This window comes from Heliconius melpomene, chromosome 20 (assembly GCF_056956725.1).
Source record: "Heliconius melpomene rosina isolate 202511_hmr_F chromosome 20, ASM5695672v1, whole genome shotgun sequence".
Classification (NCBI taxonomy): domain Eukaryota; kingdom Metazoa; phylum Arthropoda; class Insecta; order Lepidoptera; family Nymphalidae; genus Heliconius; species Heliconius melpomene.
The window spans coordinates 13,964,755-13,986,672 of record NC_140408.1 but is presented as its reverse complement, the minus strand read 5'-3'; the positions used below and the strand labels follow the sequence as shown (position 1 = coordinate 13,986,672).

The window sequence follows — 21,918 nt, the reverse complement described above, 5'->3', positions numbered from 1 at the left end:
CCCTCGTATATTCGGGATAAAGCGTAAACCTTTTTTTACTAGATTTATTTATATAAAAACAATTAAATAGTTAAATTTCCGTTCCAATGTTAGAAAGTAATTATATCTCAATGACATACTAACATAGTATGCAAATAACAATTGATAAAATTACATTAACATTATTACTAAATTATGCGCTTAATTAAAATAAAATATATTGATCGATTTTTTATTTACTTCAAGCCAACGGAACTAATTGTCGTCGTTAGTTATTCGGATAATCGAAAATCCGGATAATCGAATGTGTAAAGAAAAGCTGATTTTGTGCCTATGTAGCACAAAATTGTTATACGTTTACTAAGAAATTATTACCATTTTCCAACATACGATTTATAAATTTCCTTAGGTTTCATTGTAGTATAATTAACGTGTCCGGTAGTCCGGATAATTGCGAATCCGTATAACTGAGAGTCGGATAATCGAGTTTCTACTGTACTGTAAATGCGATAGTTATGGGTTCGACTCCCTATCGGGGTCATTTTTTTTCATTTTCCCTCTCAGGCAAGACATGAAATATTTCTAAAGTGGACATATAATTGAGATGGGGTGGCATTTTCGATCATATTTAATTAGGTTCTATTTTTTTATACATAACTCGATCGACAGATCAATGATGGTGGCCCATATATACAAATTATTTTGATGTGTAAAATATGCTAGTGCAAAGTTTCATCTAAGTCCGTTTAGTAGTTTTTGTGTGAAAGTTGTACAAACATTTATATTTATAACACGTATTTATATTATTTATTATATTTTCCCTACATATTTATAACTATGAAAAGGCCAGAAAAGGTCTTTAATTATAATAAATCTTCTAAAGGCAGGGGGCCACCTTGTGATATTTTTCGATGTGTGACGTCATTAAACACTAATGATGGCAATTAAGCCGACAGTTCGAGGAAAAACTGTCGCTAGAACAACAAGGTTATAAGTTTGATTTTCTGTGTCCTTAATGAAATTTTTCTTTCTATAACTTATTTTAGCATTAACGCTGTATTCCGCACTTAACAGGGTAGGAACCTGGGAACCTAGTGTTAAGACAAAATATTAAGTTCGTTGCCAATTAAGATACTACCGTTCCCCACTTTCCACTGATGATTGCTGATTTAGAGGCGCGTGTTAAAGGCAAAAGGCTCCGAGTGGTAATCGAACCCACAACCGTCGCGCTTACAGTCGCACGCCTGTGCCCTGCATCTTCCTCAATAACTTACCCTTATATACTAGTGATAAATCATTCCGTTTAGCAAAATAACTCAAATACTTTAAGATAGTGGTTGAAATAATATTTTTCCACAATTCCCAAAGAGCACTGTGACGTGTCGTCTGACACGTTGCAAGCGTCACCGTGACTTTTAGTTTTCAACGATATCGGTTTTGAATCTAATTATAAATTATTCCGATTCATAGTTATCAAGCACATTTTTGGATAGATAAATAATAATCAGCTTCACGCTATATCCTGCACACAGGAGGGTACGTGGAGGGAACGCGGATTCGCCCGATTAAATTTACTGTTATATTTTATCCAAACTATACAAAATCTATGCATAACTACAGTTCTCTATTTACTGTATAAGCTCTATTCATTTGAAGTCTTAACAAAATCCGTACAGTAGTTTATGCGTAAAAGTGGAACACACATCCATACTTATAAACATTCACGTTTATAATATTAGTTAGAAGTGATGCTTATGGAATAGATCCCCATTCGCAGAAAGAATTATTTTCATTTCCTCTCCCTATTAAGAAAAAGGCGTTGATTTACAATGTCTTAATTTGAGGCGAAAATTAAAGAACGGAGAGTCTAAACACTATTCGAGCAACGGTTCTATTCTTATTTAACGTAATTTAGTATAAATATTTTAATTTTAAGTAAACAAAAGGCTCTACTCTAATCAACAAACGCTACCTCATATTAAGATAATTCAAACTAATTATTGAATAATAAAGTTTTATCCCCATGTAAATTTTGTTTATAGATATTTTGATAATATATTTTTATATAATTTTAAACATACTGAAATACTGTAAAAAAATTTTTAGAACCTGTTCAAGGACTCAATTTAGATATAGATAACCAATTTAGATACATACATCCCCTTATCTCTTTACGTCGAATGTTTCTTGCCGAATGTTTGTATATTATGGACCATTTACCAACTTTATGGCTCACTATTTGACTAGTATAAACATGTTCACCTACTTCGTTTGTTAAAGCATTGTCCAGGTAATCAAGCTGATTCAAAGTTTGCTAACCTTTTTTTAGGGGTTTGACAGTGAAGAATATGAAGAGTTATTATTAAAAAACTGGTTAAGTGCGAGTTGGACTCGCCCACTGTGGGTTCCCTACCAATTTTAGGATTTTTTTCAGATCGTCGGGAAGTACAACTGAGAAAAATTAAGAGTGAACTACTAATTTAAGAGTGAACTGTAAATATAAGTTCTTCCCTGAATATTTGAAGTTCAGCTTAATTCCACCACATGATCTCGAGATAAATAGACTTGACAGAGGGACAATAAAGTGATCCTATAAGGATTCTGTTTTTACCTTTTGAGGTACGGAACCCTAAAAATAACTTCTATCATATAAAAAATCTAAAAGAATATCAGGCCAATCGTGGGGCAGGGACTCTAGCGAGTTACTATAACGCGCGACATATCGTGAGGTCGATTCCCACTTAAGGAAATTAAATGTTTAATAATTATTTTCCATTTATGAAAGCGCGACGTTGAGTTCCGCCACAAAACTCACTATACCTCGAGAATTTGGCGGCAAATGGAGAACGAAAGAATCTGAACTGGAACGGAGTATATTAACATTAGGATTTCAGGTTCCCTCTGCCTATTGCTATTTGCGAGACACAGTGTAAAACTAATAAAGAAAATAACAAGTTTACATAGCAGTATCAATAATCGGAAGAAATTAAAAGTTTGGAAATTCCTCTAAAGATATCAATATTAGTTATCTATAGCAAGAATTTCCGGTGGACTAGTAACACTAATTAAAGGAGTACACTAATTCAAGGAGACCTTAATGTAAGAATATATAAAGTATAATTTCAATTAAAAAATATTTTATCAAACAATTGGAATCAAACTGGTGACCTCCGCGGAAATGATAGCAACCTAAATAGTTATTACAATAAATAACATATTATAAAGCCGATTATCTCCAAGTGTTGATTTCAGGTTATATATCACTGGAATGAAAACCAGTGGAATAAATACCAGTGAAAATTTAAAATAAAATCAGCTACACGCTGTATCCCGTACACAGCAGGGTAGGCAGAGGGAATCTAGTATTAAGACACTCCGTTTCCCACTTTCCCCCAAATTCTGTAGGAATAAGGTGTTGAGTGGCGGAACTCAACGCCGCGCTTTGCCTCGAAACCAGAGCGAAGAAATGGAAAATAAATATTTAATTTCTTCGAGTAAAAATCGATACTCAGAGAAACCATCAAAAGAGTGTTATATTTTGTTTTCAACAAAGGAAGTATCTTAACACTGGATTCTCAGGTTCCCTCTGCTTGCTTGCTACTACCATCACCGCCTAATATTGAAACATGTTGCTCGGCAAATGCACACAAATACGAAAAACTGCTACATCATTATTACTAGAGAATATTTCACATATATTGATAATATAATATAGATATTACGTAAAAATAAGGTACATATACATAATATATGAGTAATATTTGTTTGACTTTTGCTTATCAACGAACAGATATATACAGATAGATATAGATATTGTAATCTCTATCTATCTACACGTTTTTGATTAGGCTGATTAGTTTGTGATCATTGCCAATCGTCGAAAGATACGTAGTTGATTGATTAATTTCCTGATAGTTTTGTTAATGAGTCAAGTTTACTATGTATCCCACACATAGTGATGTAGGCAGAGGGAACTTAATTTCCTATTATCCTCCAATTTTTCTAAACATTGCGAGTTAAGTGGCGGAGGTCAACGCCGCGCTTTATCTTGGGTCCTGAGCTTAAAAAATTATATAACTTAAATGTAATCATTTCCTCCAAATGGGAATCGAACCTAGAGCCGTCGCGTTTACGGTCAGTCACGTTGTCACTGCGCTTTAATGAGTATTTATTAAAAAAGTAAATAGATATAAAACTATAATTTGAATTTAATGCCAAAATAAATATAATAATTCGTAGACGACTCGAGGCTTAAAGGTTGTTATCTACTATCTAACACTAGTATAATAATCTTGTGTCGCTTAAATATTTTAAAAAACATCTTTTTATCCGACTTTTTACACAAAGGAGAGTAATGTTTATAGCGCCACGTATTTAAACCAGTGAATCGATTTTGATAAATGATTGGTAAGTGGTTGGATTTATCTAGTTTTATTGGATATCGACTGAATAAATTAAATTAATGTATCCAATAACTTTTTTGTTTCTTACAAGTATTTATTTTTCAAGCTGTATTCCATATAGACCTACCAAGGTAGGCAATGGAAACGTAGTTCTAACACAGAGCAGGTGCAAAGAATATATTATTAGGCTAGTTTTAGCCTGTAGCTTTAATAGACATAAAAATATTAACATCGTGGCGCAGGCGCAAGTAAGCGCGCGGCCGCTAAGCGTAAGCGCGGCTTTGGGTTCGATTCCCACTCAAGGAACATCTTATAATATATATATATATATATACTAGCGACCCCCTTGCGGCTTCGCCCGCTTTTACTACTGGATTATTCATATAATGTATGTTTGCGAAGCACTTAAGATAATGTGAAAATTAATTAAACTCTAATGCAACCCGCATTTTCGTAGTTCCAATAAGGATTTTCCAATTGTTTTACACAGCAAGGATTTTTTAGTAGGTATCGTAATTTTAAATCTGTGCTACTAATCTTTTCAAGTACTTATTAAAATATATTTAAATGACTATTTTTAGATAGTTAAATGACTATTTTTAAACGGAAGAAATTATAAACAAAAGCCTTCCTACTAATAACTACTCCAAAAAATATGAAACCAAATATATCGCGCTGAAATAATACATTCAACTCCAATTATCCAATACGTGCAAACGCATCTAAATCTTCGTTGCTATGCCTCTATAGCGGGCGGGTTTTTTTTTTCGAGCTTGTGGTTAATGCTGAAGAGGGTATTCTGTCCCTGATGAAAAGCAAGCACTACGTGGCTGCCTGTGAGGAAAATTAAATTAAATTGGCCGGGAGTCGAACCCGGGCTGCCCGCGTGGCAGGCGAGCATTCTACCACGGAACCACCGATGACTGCTCATGACGCGCTTGTATAAGCAAAACGTCGCGGGGCGCGTTTCGCAGCAAGGATGTTTTGATATTGTAACAACTTCTAAAGTACTTATTAAAATGAAAAAACAGTAAAAGACAGTTTTGATCTACATTAAATGGCCAACGTAACTAATATACTTATTTATATACTGAGAGTAAGGGATAAGTAAAACTTAAGTCGGCACAGCTGATGAGTCAACGGCGTGATGTGTCAACAATTAAATGCGTTTTTCTCTAAAACTATTCGCAATTTCGAAATATTGTAAAAAGCAAATTTTATCTTCGTTTAACGTAGAAAATTAATAAAGTATTTTAAAAGATAAGGATTAATACCATTATGGAAAAATATCCCTCACAATAAAAAATATATTGAAATTACTATTTTTAGACAGAAATATGATCACTACACGTTATCCTTAAAAGATAAAAATATGCTCTCGCGAACTTTTTTGTAGATCTTATTAAGAGGAACAATACTCCAGTACATTTTTTTCATGTAGTACTTACCATTAGAGCAGCGCATGCGCGAAAGTGTCTCAACGGGTAGGACTTTAGACACATTTATCGTATTTATGTTAATTTACATAAGAATGTATAAATAATAAACTATATATAAACCTTCCCTGAAAAATACTCGACCTAATGGTGAAAACCGCATAAAAATCCGTTGGGTGGTTTAGAAGAAGAAGAGTTAGAAAGTTCAGACAGACACGAAAAGCGACTTTGTTTTATAAGATATAGGATATATCTCTTATCTTATATATATATTCTTTATTGCACATGTATAAATAGTAAGAAAACAGTTAAAAAGTTATGTTTACAATGGCGGGCTTATTTCTGAAAGAAATGATATATTTGATTTTTTCTAGCTCTGGTAACTGTACAAAGCCGACGTTGAGTTCCACTACTCAACCAGCATTGCCTTCAAAATTAGGCAGAAAAGTGGGGAATGTGTTTATGGGAACGGAGGTTCCCAGGTTCCCTCTGCTTACACTGCTATGTGCAGGATACAGCGTGAAGCTAAAAAACGCACAGACAGACATACATTTTGGAAGAAGGTATATAAATAGATTATTTTTAATTAGGTCTTATTTAGTTGTTAGCTTCTTACTTACACATTTTATTTCTAACAGTGTTATAATTTAGATAAGAATAGTTCACATAGTTTAAATAGGTATGGATGGTTATGATTTTTTTTAGCTTTTATATGTTGGTAAAATATAATAACTGCCTTATTTAAGTTTTCTTTACTTTGAAATAATTAAAATATTAATTTCTAAAATATTGTTTTTATTTAACTTTCTATATAAATGCTTTGAAGTCAGTTTTTTTATTATTCTTTTACTGTTATGAAGACACACAAAAGACTGCTATCGATCGATTTGCTTGAATAATTTAGTATTTACCAGAAGTGCGACATTTAGAAGGAAGGCCAGAGGGCGAGATAAAATGTTATCTTATATCTATACAACAAAAATGTATTTTATTATAGATTTTTACGTCGTCTTACTATACTTATCGACTTTTATTTTTTTGTATTTTTAATTCAATTTGATATATACTAATATTATTAAGTTGTAGAGCTTGTATGGTTGAACGCGCTAATCTCAGGAACTTTGCGTTCGATTTAATAATTTTGTTCTGCGATTCAACAAGCAATGCCTTCAACAAGCAATGCATTCAAAATTTGACGGAAAGTGAAACGGAAGTGTTTCAATTGGAACGGAGTATCTTAATACTAGGTTCCCAGGTTTCCTCTGCCTCTGCTAAATACAGGATACGGTGTGAAGCAAAAAAAATATTGTAATAATAATATAATATGTTAACTAAGAATTTAATATTGATTAATTGCATACATATAGTTATAGAAAAAACCATAAAGTCATTGTTTTTTTTTTTATTTTCCACAAAGAAGTAGGAAAAAACAACAATTATTACTTCATTCTCGACATGTTAAAAAAAGCATTGTGCGTGGCTAAACTCTAAGCAGTATATTTAATATAGAAAAGAACTTATCTGAAATATGTATAATACCTTTATAGGAATGTGAACCCACACCCATCACGTATACAGTTAAGATCATAAAAAACCCACAATTGTTGACTAAGAAATATATACATATTTGGAAATAGCTTTAAAAGAGAGAAAAAAATAACACTACCATAATGTATAGATAAAAAATTAGCACATTATAAAACCTTATAAGATATTCTTTACAATTCAACTCAGTTACAGAAATAACTGTAATTTGACGACAATTATGGGTTCGATTTCCAATTGTTGTGTCATCACTAAACTTAGCAATAACATGTAGGTTAGATAACAAAACAATATTATGTTGATGATGTGCTCATGATGGAATTGGAAGATAGCTGATGGAACCTTGGACTGCCTACTAGTAAATATATCGAGTACGTTTTCCCATTGCATTCGTCTTATTAATGTGCAAAAGGTGTTTTTAGTTCTTTTTACTTTTAATTATTTCTAGATAAGATCGACTTTTTATAAAATAGAGTAATAAACCAAGTTATATCATAAAAATATTCATGTATGACCACACACATCTGCTTAAGTATAAGGAAAACAATTATGTCTTAATAAGTGATCTAATGACCGTGACATCCTCAATTACTGACGTCATCACGTCAATTATGACGTACGTGATGACAGATAAACACATTTTTTATCATATCAAGCAATTGGCAGGGCAGGCAGAGAGAAGTAGTGTTACGGCACTACGTTACCCTCTTTGAGCGGAAAAAAAACAGTTTGGCAAATGTTTATAGCATAAGACGTATTTTAAAATATTTTCGTTACATTCTCACGTTCATTTAGACGATTTCCAACTGTGCTTCAAGGTGTATATTTACTTTGTAGTTTTTCCTCATACTTTATTGTTTATTCTAGTCTGGGTTTACCAAAATCTAACGATTGTAGCAAACTTTCTAGTGTACTACATTATTGTAATGTATTACATATTTTTGTCCAGCTTCACCTAGTAGTAACACAGAATCTAGTGTTAAGTCACTCGGTTCCCCACTCAAAAAAAAAAAAAATATTGAACGTATGGCTTAGTTGGTCATTGGGCGAGTTTAAATCCCGCTACGTTGAACTTTTTATATGTTTTCTAAAAAATAATGAAAGTATTGAATATACTATTTCCTTGAGTGGGAATCAAACCCGCAACCGCACGCTGGCGCCGACGACGGCCTCAATGTGATGTCATTTATTTTTGTTAGTTATACCTTCCTCGATAAATAGTACATCAAACAGTTTTTTTTTCATGTTGGCCAGACCATTGCATCATTGGTCCTGAGATTAGTTTGATCAACCATACAAACCCTTCATCTCTATAATATTAGCAAATATAGTTTTCTAGTACAAACTGTAGTATTGTATAAAATTCATAAGTAGGTATAGGAATTTCTCTCCCGGAAGCTGCATTTAAATGTTCTTAAGACAAATTATTCTTTATACTTAATTGAGAGACCATTAGAAAATAAATGAAGACACTCCTTCCTACATTTCCAGCTCAAAATTGGGGCATTGCGTGTTGAAGGCCAGAACTACCACCGCCTTATCAAAGCAAAGAATTGAAGATAATTTACACATCACGGCCCCGAATAGAAGGAACTCACAGCTATTGCGGTTGTTTTTTATAGTCACACGTGTTCCACGATAGTCATATCTTACTTTAAGTTGAATTTAATAACAAATTAATTAACTATAATAACAGATTATTAACAGTACAAAGAGCAGCGTTTAGTTCTGCTACTCAGAACGCGGTGGCTACGGAATTCCGCGGATAGTGGCGAACGAAAGTGTTTTAATGGGAAACGGAGAGTCCTAGCACTGGGAACACAGGTTCCCATAACTAATATTATACATTTTATTAGAACCAAATGAATACAAATATGATGTATAACAGCAGAAACCTATCTCATTTATTAAATGACTGTCAGATAGCGGAACTCTACGGCACATGTTCACTCAAATTGAATTCGACTCCAGCAACTGAATATTAATTGAAGTAGGTTTTTTGTACATTAGTAAAATAAATGTTTTTAACTTCCTAAAACAGTTTTTGTAATATATGTATCATTTAACAATCATGAGTTACAAGTATTCAAATTTTAAAAAAGATAAAAAAGAAGAAGATACGAGGAAACGATTTCGAAGTCGATGTTGAAGAGCTGAAGGCAGCAATAAATGTGCATTTTTCGGGCATCGGGTGGCAAGCGTTTTTTTTCTGGGAATTGATAAGTCAATATCATGATGTACAAATGCATTGACGTTGTAATTAAAATATTTTTGGGTCAAGTTGTTGATACCGAGAATACATGGAACGCCCCTCGTATCCATCCATACCTATATTATAAATTCGAAAGTAACTCTATCTGTCTGTCTGTCTGTCTGTCTTTTACGCAATCAGGGCCAAACCGGCAATTTAATTGTGATAAAATACTCATATAGAGATACTTGAGGGTCTCGGGATGAACATAAGATACTTTTTTTTCTCATATTTGTAATATTTTCGATATATACCAATATATTAAAATACTTATTAATTTGACATGTAATTAATTCCGCCATGTTTATAACAACCGCCGTTGCTAAGCAACGATTTGCAAAGTTTGTTGTTAGAAAACGTCACCCAAAATGAGCTTGCTTAACGCATCTCTCTATTGAAAACTGAAAATAATTTTATAAATATATTTAATAAATATTCGTATAGTTGAAGCGGGCGTAGCCGCGTCCGGGTCCACTAGTATGTAATAATATTGTGCAATATTGAGGCCGTCTAGGCGTAGGTCCATATGCGAGGATATGTGTGATTGTAAATGCGGGTTCGATTCCCATTCAGGAGAATGTTATTAATTATCATATAATTTATATTATTTCTTCGCCACCACTCAACTGCGCAATGCCTCAATAATTCGCCGGAAAATGGAAAACGGACCCTCCGCCTACCCTGCTACGAGTATATGCAGGTTACAGCGTAAAGCTGAAAAACATATTTTCACCTTCACCACATTATTATACGTATATTATAGTATATACGAGTAAGTGTATGTAATGCTTGGGAGAAAGGAGTAGGTCGCCTATTTTATAAATCTTTAATCCAAAATATGTTCTTTTATTTTATTTTTTGATGTAATTAAATTTTATTATTATTAGCCAGTTGTGGCGCAGGAAATGAAATATTTAATATTTTAATTTCCCTTGTAACGAGGTAAAGCGCGGCGTCGAACTCCGCCCCTCAGGTTACGCAAAAGGGGTCTAGTAACAAGTGTTCCAGTAGTGATTTTCATAATTCTTATTTTATTAATACTTCAAAAATATATATATATAAATTGAGGTTATATTCGTTCGAACTACTTTTTTATGTGAAAAATTTATAGAATATGTAAATTGGTTTTATTCATTTACTATTTACAAATTAAAATGTCATTAATTATCTAAAAAAAAAAATTATTGAAACATTCGTCCAATTCATTAATACAAATATTATACAATTGGAAATAGAATGATTCTACAGTACTTAGAGCTAGTGCTATATAACATAAGTCAATTCGTTTTCCACTCTCCGTTCAATTTTTAGACATTGTTTGGTGAGTAGCGGAACTAATAGCCGCTATTCGTCTTGTTTTCCAGAATGTGGAAATGAAAATTATTATTTCCCCTGAGTGGTATCGAATTCACAATTATCGCTTATGAAGTCTATCGCTGTGTCGTTGCGTTACGACGGCCTTGGCATTTTTTCGCAATGTTTTTACTGGACACACCTATCTATCGTATTTTGTAGGATTTAGGGAAAACAATATAGTGTTGAAACGATGTGTTCTTCGCCTCTCATTCATTTTTTTATATTACTTAGCAGGATGGGGAACTTATCGTTGAAAAACTCCATTCCTTTTTAAAGACTCTTTCGTGCCCTACGTTCCGACGATTCTGCACACAACGCCGCCCTTGCCTCATCACCAGAGCAAAAAAATTAAAATGTTAAATATTTCATTTTCCAGAGTGGGAATTGAACTCGCACACGTCACGTTTACAGTCACGCCCTTGTGCCATATCGGGCCACGATCTAGACGCAAAGTTATTGTCTTCTTAAATTCTAATGTGCTATAAAAGTGAATAGAACCCAAAACCACAGTGAATTAGGCGTGTTGGAAAAATATTACTCAATAAAAACATCATGTATATACAAAAATATTTTTATTAATATCATAAACTGCGGCATGTTAAAAAAAGCTCATTCACAAGCAAAATATTATTTAGAATATTAAACCAATTTACACATAATTTAGTTTATTATCTATCTTTTGCGTATCATAAGTATTTCTGTACTAAAAGCTTAAACAAACTTTTTTATACTATCAAGGTTACGCTAACTTCTTAAAAAGTTATCAAATATCTTACTAAAGTAAAAAAAACATTGCAATTGCGAATGCTCAATAGCAAAAAACTTACCAATTTAATTTATAATAGCGCTAACATATAATAATAAACGGCACAAAAAGAAAACAATGCGTATTTTTCATCAAAATTTTAAATAAAAACGTAGATATGTAGTTTTATAATTCGACACAACCAACTACGACATTGATAAAATGAAAACTGAATAAGTATCAAGTCGTGTTGAGTTGACAATTTGACATCCGCGATTTCGAGAATGTGACATTGACATATAACAGATGTTTCGGTGTTGCTAGGTTAATAATTATAATTTATGACTACGATAGAACATAAAAATTTCACATTAATTAAAATGTTATATTGATAAGTTTTATATTTATATATAAATGAATAAATAATATTTATTTGTATAAAAAAACAAAATACATGTACCTCAATACGAGTAACGGTAACAGAGTATCTTAACACAAGCTTCACTGATTTTTCTACTATCCCTGTTATATATGTTATACAGCATGAAGTTAAAAAATAGTTACGATTTTTTTCATTATTTAATCAGAAAAAATATCGAATTGAATTGAATTCTTGATATATGGCGTTTCGAGGAAAAAATATCTATAAACTTATTACTATTTATATTTGACAATAAAATTTTTGACTAAAGTCTATGCCTTATAGTAAAAGAAAACTACTCAGTTATTTTTCTATATGGCAGCACTCCTGGGATTTTATTGATGACCTCATGAATAAATAAGACTTTATTTGTATTAAAGTGGGAAGGTTAATTATAAACAAAATGATCAATGGTAGATCGATAGACAAACTGATACATTATTATAGAGAAGATAATTTCTAACTATTTTTGAGATATTTGCCCAGCTCAGCCTTTACTGGTTAAAAATGTATTTCATCGTAATGCTGCTCCTCCTATATCATTAAACCTACAGTTCTGAAATTTTGCAGAAACGTTGTGGACGACACGTTGACTCCAGCGAAGTAGTTTGGTGATGATTTTAATACTAGTTTTTGAGTAAATGGTCAAAATGTGTCTCATTGAGCTAAGCTGGAGAACGTTTTGAAATTCACGCGCACAAATTGAATTTTGACTAATTTTGCCCAACGCGTGCGGACAAAACAGAAAATTTCGCAAAATATTTAAAAAAAAAGTCGCAAAATTTTGCTTAACATTACAATTTATAACTTCTTACTTTAATAATTTATGGTAGAATATAATGTCATAATTCTAAGGCTGGCAACACCGATGACCGTGTCAAATGTCAACGTCAAATTCTCAGAATTGCGGATGTCAATTCTGGTTATAGTTACAGTGTTCGCTTTTATCATATGGACAGAGGCTCTGTCGTTTGAAATAAATATATTTTACGTGATTTCTCAGTATATTTTAAAAGGAAATACTAAATATTTTACTTCGTGTGCCGTTTGTTATAATATATAGCAGATATTGTAAATTATATCGGTGAGTTTTTTGATTTTAGTTGTTTTGTTTAGAACTTTCACTTCTTATTTAAAATTTCATATAAATTAGGAGCTTTTAATGAACTTTATACGGCCTTGAAACCATGGAAAAATATTTTATATCTTATATATAAAATATCTATATTAAAAATATATGAATAATAATAAATCTTTGTTCTAAATAATTGTTAATATGAAAATATTCTTTACATATAAAATACTGACTTAAATTGTTTCTATATACTATAGTTTTTAAGTGATTTAATCGCTTAAAACGATAGTCATAGATTCATATAAATCACATTAAATGAAAACAAAGCGCGGCGTTTGGTTGCGCAATAATGAGAAACAGCAAGTTGCTATGCCACTTATTATTACCATAAGCAGCATCTTCGTACGCCAGAAATAAATTGAAATTATTAATCACTAGATTGACTCTGGTTTCTCTACATATATTAATATATGTAAATTTAAATATACATTCTTAATATATAAAACATTTCTGATACTGAGTGACTGAAAGACAAGGCACAGGGGGCCAAGTCTATTGAAATTTATCATTAGGTAGTTTAGGGAGTATAGGGGAATATTAAGAGGAGATTAAAAAAACGTAAATAAACGTTTTATGTTCATAAAATATTGAATTAAATAAATTTACGACCAAAAGAAATTAAAGCGACAGCATAAGAAATATGGAATCGAATAGATAAGTGGAAGTTGCTTACTTCCTTTTATCAATGAGAAAAGAGCTGATGACCTTCAAATAGTGAAACTTGTCTTCTTCATTCATAGCTAAGGAGACATGTTATTAAGTCACCTTTGAAACCAAAAAAAACAAAATAAAAATCGGTTCCTCCGTTTGGGAGCTACGAAGCCACAGGCAGACATACGATTATACACACACAAACACACACAGACACGTCAAAGCTATAACACCTTTTTGCGTTGGAGGTAAGAAAATAAAGTTAATTACAGAAATTTTTGCACTATTATGCCCATAGAATGTATAGTATCTTGATTTAATTAAAATTCTACGTTTGTAGGAACATCTCTTATAACAGTATCACAACTAGTGGATCATTATATTCTATTTCGTCGTTTTATATAATAATAATGCTGATAATATAAAAAAACTGTGATAATTTTTTACATTGTCATAGTATAATTATATAATAAAGTATATCAAAATAGTAATAAATAAAATCGTTTATAAAAAATAGACGTCGTCGAGATTTCGCGAAATGGTTGTAGGTTCTCATCCAAGTTAATTTCGCCCACCTTAACTTATTGTTATATTAAAATCGAAATATACAAAATATTTACACAATTTGTAGTCTATTTGTAGTTCTGATGTATAAGCTATATTACTGTTAAGTTTCATTAAAATCCGTTCAGTAGTTTTTGCGTGGAAGTGGAACAAATATTCTTAATAAAAACATACTTTTATAATATTAGTAAAAGGCGAAAGATTTATGCGTTTTGAAGAGAAACCAGAGACCCAGTCCGCTCGACGGCCGCAAGCCGAGGTTCGAGTCCCGCAGGGTGCGCCGTCGACTTCCTCAAAGGCAGCCACATAGTGCTTCAAAGACAGAGTTCCCTCTTCTCTACCCAACCGGTGTCACTGTAAAATCCAATAGGGCTAACAGCATTAACCTCATGTTCGAAAAAAAAAATATTAGTCCTATTAATATTATAAAAGTTTGTTTGTGTGATCCTGACTTTGCTTCACTTTTTTCAGCATCACGCTAATTGATGAACAACAGGGTAGGCTCATGGATATAGATATAGATATAGAGAGAAAATGAGTCTCCATTCCCCACGTACCCCCAAAATTTCAAAATTTTCTGAGTTTAGTAGTGCAACTCAACGAGGTGCTATTCCACTCTATTGCTGTTCTACTTATCTAGATTTCATTTCAATTACACGGTACTGTACGAGAGTAGAAAGAAGAATTTTTTTTTGCGAAGAAATGGCAATATTAAGTATTTCATTTCTTACGCCCTGTGGCCACGACTAGACTTAAGAGGAAAATATTTCAAGAAAAAAAATAGACATCTTATATCTAATATACTCAATGCTAGTGTATTTTGATGTTATCTTTTCTTATCGAGATGATGTCTACAATTTCCTGAATAAGCAGGTGTATGAATAGTACATATATCTTTACCTATACCTACTATATACTTCTAAAAATATATCAACTTCATGCTGTATTGCACATACAGCATGATAGGCAAAAGGAACCTGGTCACTCTATTCCCCATTTTCGAGGCATTATGTGTTCAGGGGTGGAACTTAACGCCGAGATTTTGCGTTGGTACCAGAGCGAAGAAATGAAAATATTAATAAATATTAATTATATATTAATAAATATTAATTATTAGTGTTTTATTCTTCATTATATTGTAATAGCAAACTAAGTAGGTACCTATAAAAAGAGTGCCTTAACACCAGGTTCCCTCTACATACCTTGCTATATATATCCCATATATACCTACTCGTAGATATAAAGAATTTGATCTAATAGAGTAAAGTCAAAAAAAAGTAAATAAAACAAAGTCATTCAATATTCCGCTTAAACTTTTGTTTAGACATTGCATGCTAGGAACCGACTTGTTAGTGCAACAAGACGAGCGGACAGTATATACTGTAAATATAAATATTTTCACTGAATGAAACTTGATGAAGGCCGGTGTGGCGCAGCGGCAAAACGTCTTACCGTAAGCGCGACGGTCGTAGATTCGATTACCATGCGGACGAATACATCCCTCTGTAGCATATCTCTCTCTCTCTCTCTCTCTCTCTCTCTCTCTCTCTCTCTTTCTCTCTCACAAGGCAAAGCGGGGCGGTTTTTTATGATATTCAACATGTAATGTCTTGATAATTGGGCGGTGCGTGTAGAACATAATGTCTTAATACTATGTTTCCTCTGTCTATTTAGCTATGCGTTCTCTGTACCCTGGCTGGAAGATATTTCGTTTAGGAATGTGCCAATCTGTTAATTTTATATATCTTATAGTATGTTTAAAAGTAAAGAAATATAATAAGGAATAAAATATGTAATTTAGCACCACACACAACACGCGATGCCTTCAGATTCCGGCCGAGAATGGGGTACGATAGTGTCTTAATGAGAGCGGAGTGCCTTAACACTAGGTTCCTTAAATTCTCTCGGTCTACCATCCGTGCGGGATATAGCATGAAGTTAAAAAACATATTTAAGAATATGTGTAACTCTACATACTTGAAGTAATTAAATCGTTCGTTTATAATATTATGGGAATTCATGGAAAATGGCCTTAGTTATAGAACAATGGGTTATATAATTTTTATGTACATACGTAGTACATAATATTTAATGACGGAATATAAGGTCGCACTTTGGTTTGCGAGACACGTACTGGAAATATATATTTTTATTTATAAACTGTTACGAGTGAAAATCGAACCCATATCCATCACCTATACAGACTAGATACGTTATTGTATGTGGTTAAAAATAAGTCAATTTTTACTTTCATACAGTGTAAATGTAAAAAAAGAAAAGTTGAAGAGCGGAACTCAACGTCGCGCTTTGCCTCGTTACCATAAAGAAGTAAAAAAAATTCATTCCTTCGAGAGAGAGAGAGAGAGATCGAACCCACATTCGTCATGTTTACAGTCACCGCGACGGCCTTACTTATCCTCCTATATCTAACCCATTGTTAGTCAAATTTAGTCATCATACATTATACATGGTGTATAAAGAACCCAATATTTAAATTCAATTCGCCCTTGACTGCTTTTTCAATATACAATTGAAATATATTATGTACTTTCTATCTGTGGATTATTATTGATTTTATTATAATGTCAAGGATACAGTGTGTTCTTTTAATATTTGGTCATAGAAGCCACGATTGCCTCTTCTCTTCTCTGCCCAGCTAGGCGTAAATAAAACTATTACAGTCCGCCCGATGTGTTGTGGTTTACCTGAAGTTCGTCGGAGCTAAACTAACTTCAGGGCCACGACTCCGAGACCGCACTGTACATTCATACCACTTGTCCCAACAACGCCACAATGGTTACTTTAATAACTTCAATTAAAATGTTTTGAATGATTCACTCGTGTGTGCTGTACTTGTTATTACAAATTATATTGAAATGTTAAATGGAAGGTCACGGGATCTGTTCTCGAAATAAATTAGTAATAAAAGCACTAGTATTACTTCGTAGTTTCGATTTGAACTTAATAAGGTTTTCTTTATAAGAAAATATACGGAAAACTAGCTTTTAGCTGCGGCTTCGCCCGCGTGGGGACAGAATGTCAGAATGGGAAAGAATGGAATCAGATATCGCATTTTATGTGTGGGAGGTAACTGACCGCGGGAACAGTGACTTACATCGAAAGATAACCTATAGGTATAGCCTTCCTCAATAAATAGGCTACCCAACACAACAAAAATGAATTCGAATCAGTAGTTCCTGAGATTAGCGCGTTCAACCCAATAAACTCTTCAGTTTTATAGCATAAGTATGAGTCAGAGTAGAGAAATGAAAAAATAAATGGACTTTCCAATACAAAAATATTTGTTCAATTCGAAACAATAGTTCCTGAGATAAGTTCGTTCAACTAAATATGTTGATAGGTTGTACATTTAGCAGGTCATTGACCAAACGCTAAAGTATACAATATGCAAAAGCCGCTTATACAGTTACAAATTTTGCAAGGTTCGCTTTTTTTATTATAGACACTGGTCCAAATGCTAAATAAAAATATTGATATTTTTTGTGATAGTTGTGGGTTCAAATCCTCGATGGAAAGATTTTCGTAATAGGGACTAGGATTTTTTTTAATGCAATAATAAACTTAATGGATATTACAAAAGTAATTTAGTGATGAATCACTAGCTGATTTTATAAACATTCTCTGTTATAAATATAAATACCTATAAACACTCCTTTGTTGGAATTCTTATTAGTGTGAGGGAATCTAATGTCCGACTGATAGACACAGAGACATCCTTGGCATCATACATACAATAAAAACAATATATTCCCCCAAGTGAATGTAAATGAAATCGAACCTACAACCGTCGCGTCTACATTCAGACGCCGTGCCGTGCCGGAGGGTTTTATTCAAGTAATTTGAACAAATATATACCTTATTATTTTAACTTAAACATATAATTAACATAAATATTGCAGTCATGTTTGTATCCACAATCATTTTGTCCAGTTTAATGCATTTAATTGATTATTATTATTTAAATTGTAACAAGGCGCAATTGTGCCCGGCCTGTAAAATCATTGTGCTACTAGCTGACACTATAGTACGGTCAACAAGTCGTGGCCGCATAGAAGTTGCTGTAGACGACTGCGCATATTTGTTTTTAGGATTTTCCTAGCTTTTATTAATTTTCTTTCTGAATGTGCGCTTCGGTTCAGAAAACCTAACTTCAGGTCGGCCACGACTTGTTGACCGTACTGTACGCTTACATGACCCTATCCCATAGATAGAGTATAACTATTACACAAGAATAACATAAAGAGTATAACGCAAGTACGGTATGGTGTACCTATTAGCTCGTAACTGCTAATATCCTATTAAAGGAGAGTGTTGGGTTACGACACGCAAAGCTCGTATTTACCTGGAACTAGGAAATCATTATGTAAACTAGATATTAAAGACAGTAGTGGTACAACGGTACAGCGGTACTGTCGTCTGTAAATGTGAAGACTTTGAGTTCAGTTTCTACTAGTCGCAATGAACTTTTTTTATTTGCATGTTTTGTTAATAAGACAATACACGGCGTTGAATTCCGTAATGTTTCGCAAGTCGGTCGGAAAGTAGGAAATGGAGTGCCTATTCTGTTTGTAATATAAATTAACTTGCTGTCATAAGAAAATATCTAAATAATATAGTAAAATAATATAAAACAAAAATTATTAATTAGGTACAAAAAAATATTTGTAATAATGCTTCTAATATTATAAAAACTAAACATCTTGCTTGGTGGAATGTGCCAATCTCAGCAACTACTCGTTGAGTTAATTTTTTTTAATAGTTTACTTTTCCTTTCAAATCGAACCTACCGCCATCGTAGTATAAGATATTTCATCTCTTTACTCCCTGGGATAAAGAATTAAGAAAAAAATATAATTTCTCCGAGCAGGAATCGAACCGCCGCGCCGTGTTTAACTGTTCACAGTCGGACACTGCTCTATTGCGTCACAATGATCTTCTCTCGGATGGGTAGTATAAAAATAATTATCGTCTGCGTCTTGTTATTTTCTTTGGCAACTTTGACGTCACTGACTGAGGAAGTCACGGTCAATAATCCATGAAATGTGAAGAGACCATTGTGGCCAAGTGAAGCCAGTTTGATTGTAAACGCGACAGTTGTGGGTTCCATTCTTACTTAGGGGAATGATTATATTTAATTTATTTTCATTTCTCCGCTCTGGTAGACCAAACCTGGCACTTAGTTCCGCCATTTAATATGCAATATTTTGAAAATTCGGTGGTGCGTGGGCAACGGAGTGTCGTAACACTTCGCTTTGCTTACTGTGCATTTTTTTAGAATCAAATAATCGTATACGCTAATAGGTGGGGTGGCTTGAATTTACTAAAAATCTAACTTTTGTTTGTTTTTAGAGAAAACCTCGTGAATTATTTAAATTCAATACAGATCATTATACCTTTAGGTATATTGTTTAAGAAACAATAAAATATAAGTTTGTCTACACCAGGTGATTAAATATAGCTGGGAGCTATAAACTATATGAGCCTTAACTCGAGTGGTTTACTAGTAACCTCTTTTTTAAGAGTGTCACTTTTCAGATCCTGGCACCATCATCAGATAAACTCTATGATACCATAAAATAGTATCGTCTCCCCCTGAAAATATCTCTCATACGTCATTGCTAACCCCCCTATATGCGGGATACAGGGTGTAACTTAAATTTACTTATATAAAAAAGGCAAGCACGTGCCACATCCGCCATGCCGGCGTCGCCATGCGTTACCTATTTACTGGACCGACTTTTATTAAGGCTATCCCAAATTATGTCACTAGGTCGATTGGGGGCGAGGCACGAACTCCTGACTGTTAAACATTATAAATGTTTTTTGACTATATCGTGATAATCTTTTTGGGTAATTAAATAATACGAGCGTTTATATAACGTTTTTGACGCATTTTATATGAAATTTTCTAAGTAATAAAACTCTATGAAGTGGTAAGGTACCTGTGGACCTTTTTTTATCGTGAGGAAACTCTTTTACGGGTGCGCCAGGTCAGGTTTAGGTCAGGATTCTGGCGGCACTTCCTATAGACCTATGCAATTTGGCCAGAAATGAGAACTTCCAGTGCGAATAAAATATAAGTTAACAGGTATAAATCATAAAAAAATTATTACCAACATATATTTGTTGTTTATTTATTATACAAAATGAGTGTATCCAACTGCATATTTAAGTTTGTCAAATTTATGAGTTACGATTAATTTCTCGATCGACTTGACTCGCACTTTACCGTCTCTTTTTAATTAAAAATGTTGTGTAATCACACTAGAAATTGAATGGCCTATGCGATATGCTTTAATCCTAATAAGAAAACCCGTGGCGTTAGTTTGAATTAAAAAACGTTTTTTTTTTCGATTATAAATTATATAAATTTTATTATTTTTTTACTTATTAAAACTTAACATTTGACTATTGTATGTAGATTACGACAAGTTACTCTCGTTTTTGTTTGTACACCATGCTTTTGACGGGTGGACTCGTAATACATTCCATTTCCATTAAGACATTTCCGTTTCCCTATTTCCGTTAAATTCTCTAGGCATTGCGTATTGAGTGGCGGAACCCAACGCCGCGTTTTGTCTCGTTACCAGAGTAGCAATCGAATCCACAACTGCCGCATGTGTAAATTATGTTTTTTATGCAAATAATTGCAACATACATTTAGTGTAATTTAGTTTTATTCGTATATACATTTGCAATTTAATGATAATAATATATTGGTGTCAAAGTTGTTCATTGAACTTACCTATAATAATATACCTGTTTTTTTAACCTCACAATGTGTGGCAACCAATTTTTGGGGAATCTAGTGTTAAGACACTACTTTTAAGAGGCATACACTTTTATAGAGACGTTGCGAGCCGAATACAGATGCCTCAAATTTTAGATTCTGTTTTTGTTGTTAGGTTTCCAGGTTCCGAGGTTCCTCTGCTAACCCTGCTATTTACACTGTTGTGTGCGGGATACAGCGTGAAGCTAAAAAATAATATTAGATTAATTTGATAAAAATAACATCATATGATATTGAAATAAAGACTACTACAAGTATGTAGTGTATCTGTATAGGCTTATTATGACACGATCGAAGGACATGTGCCCGTTTGTAAAAATAATTCCACATATTATGGGAAATAACCAACTGTATAAGGAAAATTGTACAAATATTCATTAGATTTTGTTATTGTACGATTTAAAATTGTTTATTTTAAAGTTAGAGTCCAATCACTTTGTTGTAGATTAGGTGGCGGTACTTAACGCCGTATTTTTGTTGAACAAAGTGTAAGTAATCGCTGTACTATAACTTTTTTTTTGTTGTATTTACAAACAATCAACACTCTACTTATAAAACAAACCGTGGTGTTAAGTTCCGCCAATTTCCACGCAATATTTCAAAATGGGAGACAAGGAGAAT

The 21,918-nt window shown here is 33.0% G+C and overlaps 2 protein-coding genes across 2 annotated transcripts in view; one reads left to right on the top strand and one right to left on the bottom strand.

Annotated features, from left to right (window-relative positions):
* The window catches only part of LOC146528130 (putative multidrug resistance-associated protein lethal(2)03659), a 29,785-nt gene extending 17,838 nt beyond the window's left edge, over positions 1–11,947 (bottom strand). Inside the window, exon 1 of the mRNA XM_085205018.1 lies at positions 11,798–11,947. The gene's annotated coding sequence lies outside the window, so the exon portion shown is untranslated. The remainder of the gene's footprint in view (positions 1–11,797) is intronic.
* A 1,110-nt stretch (positions 11,948–13,057) lies between these two features.
* The window catches only part of LOC146528129 (putative multidrug resistance-associated protein lethal(2)03659), a 32,819-nt gene continuing 23,958 nt past the window's right edge, over positions 13,058–21,918 (top strand). Inside the window, exon 1 of the mRNA XM_085205012.1 lies at positions 13,058–13,220. The gene's annotated coding sequence lies outside the window, so the exon portion shown is untranslated. The remainder of the gene's footprint in view (positions 13,221–21,918) is intronic.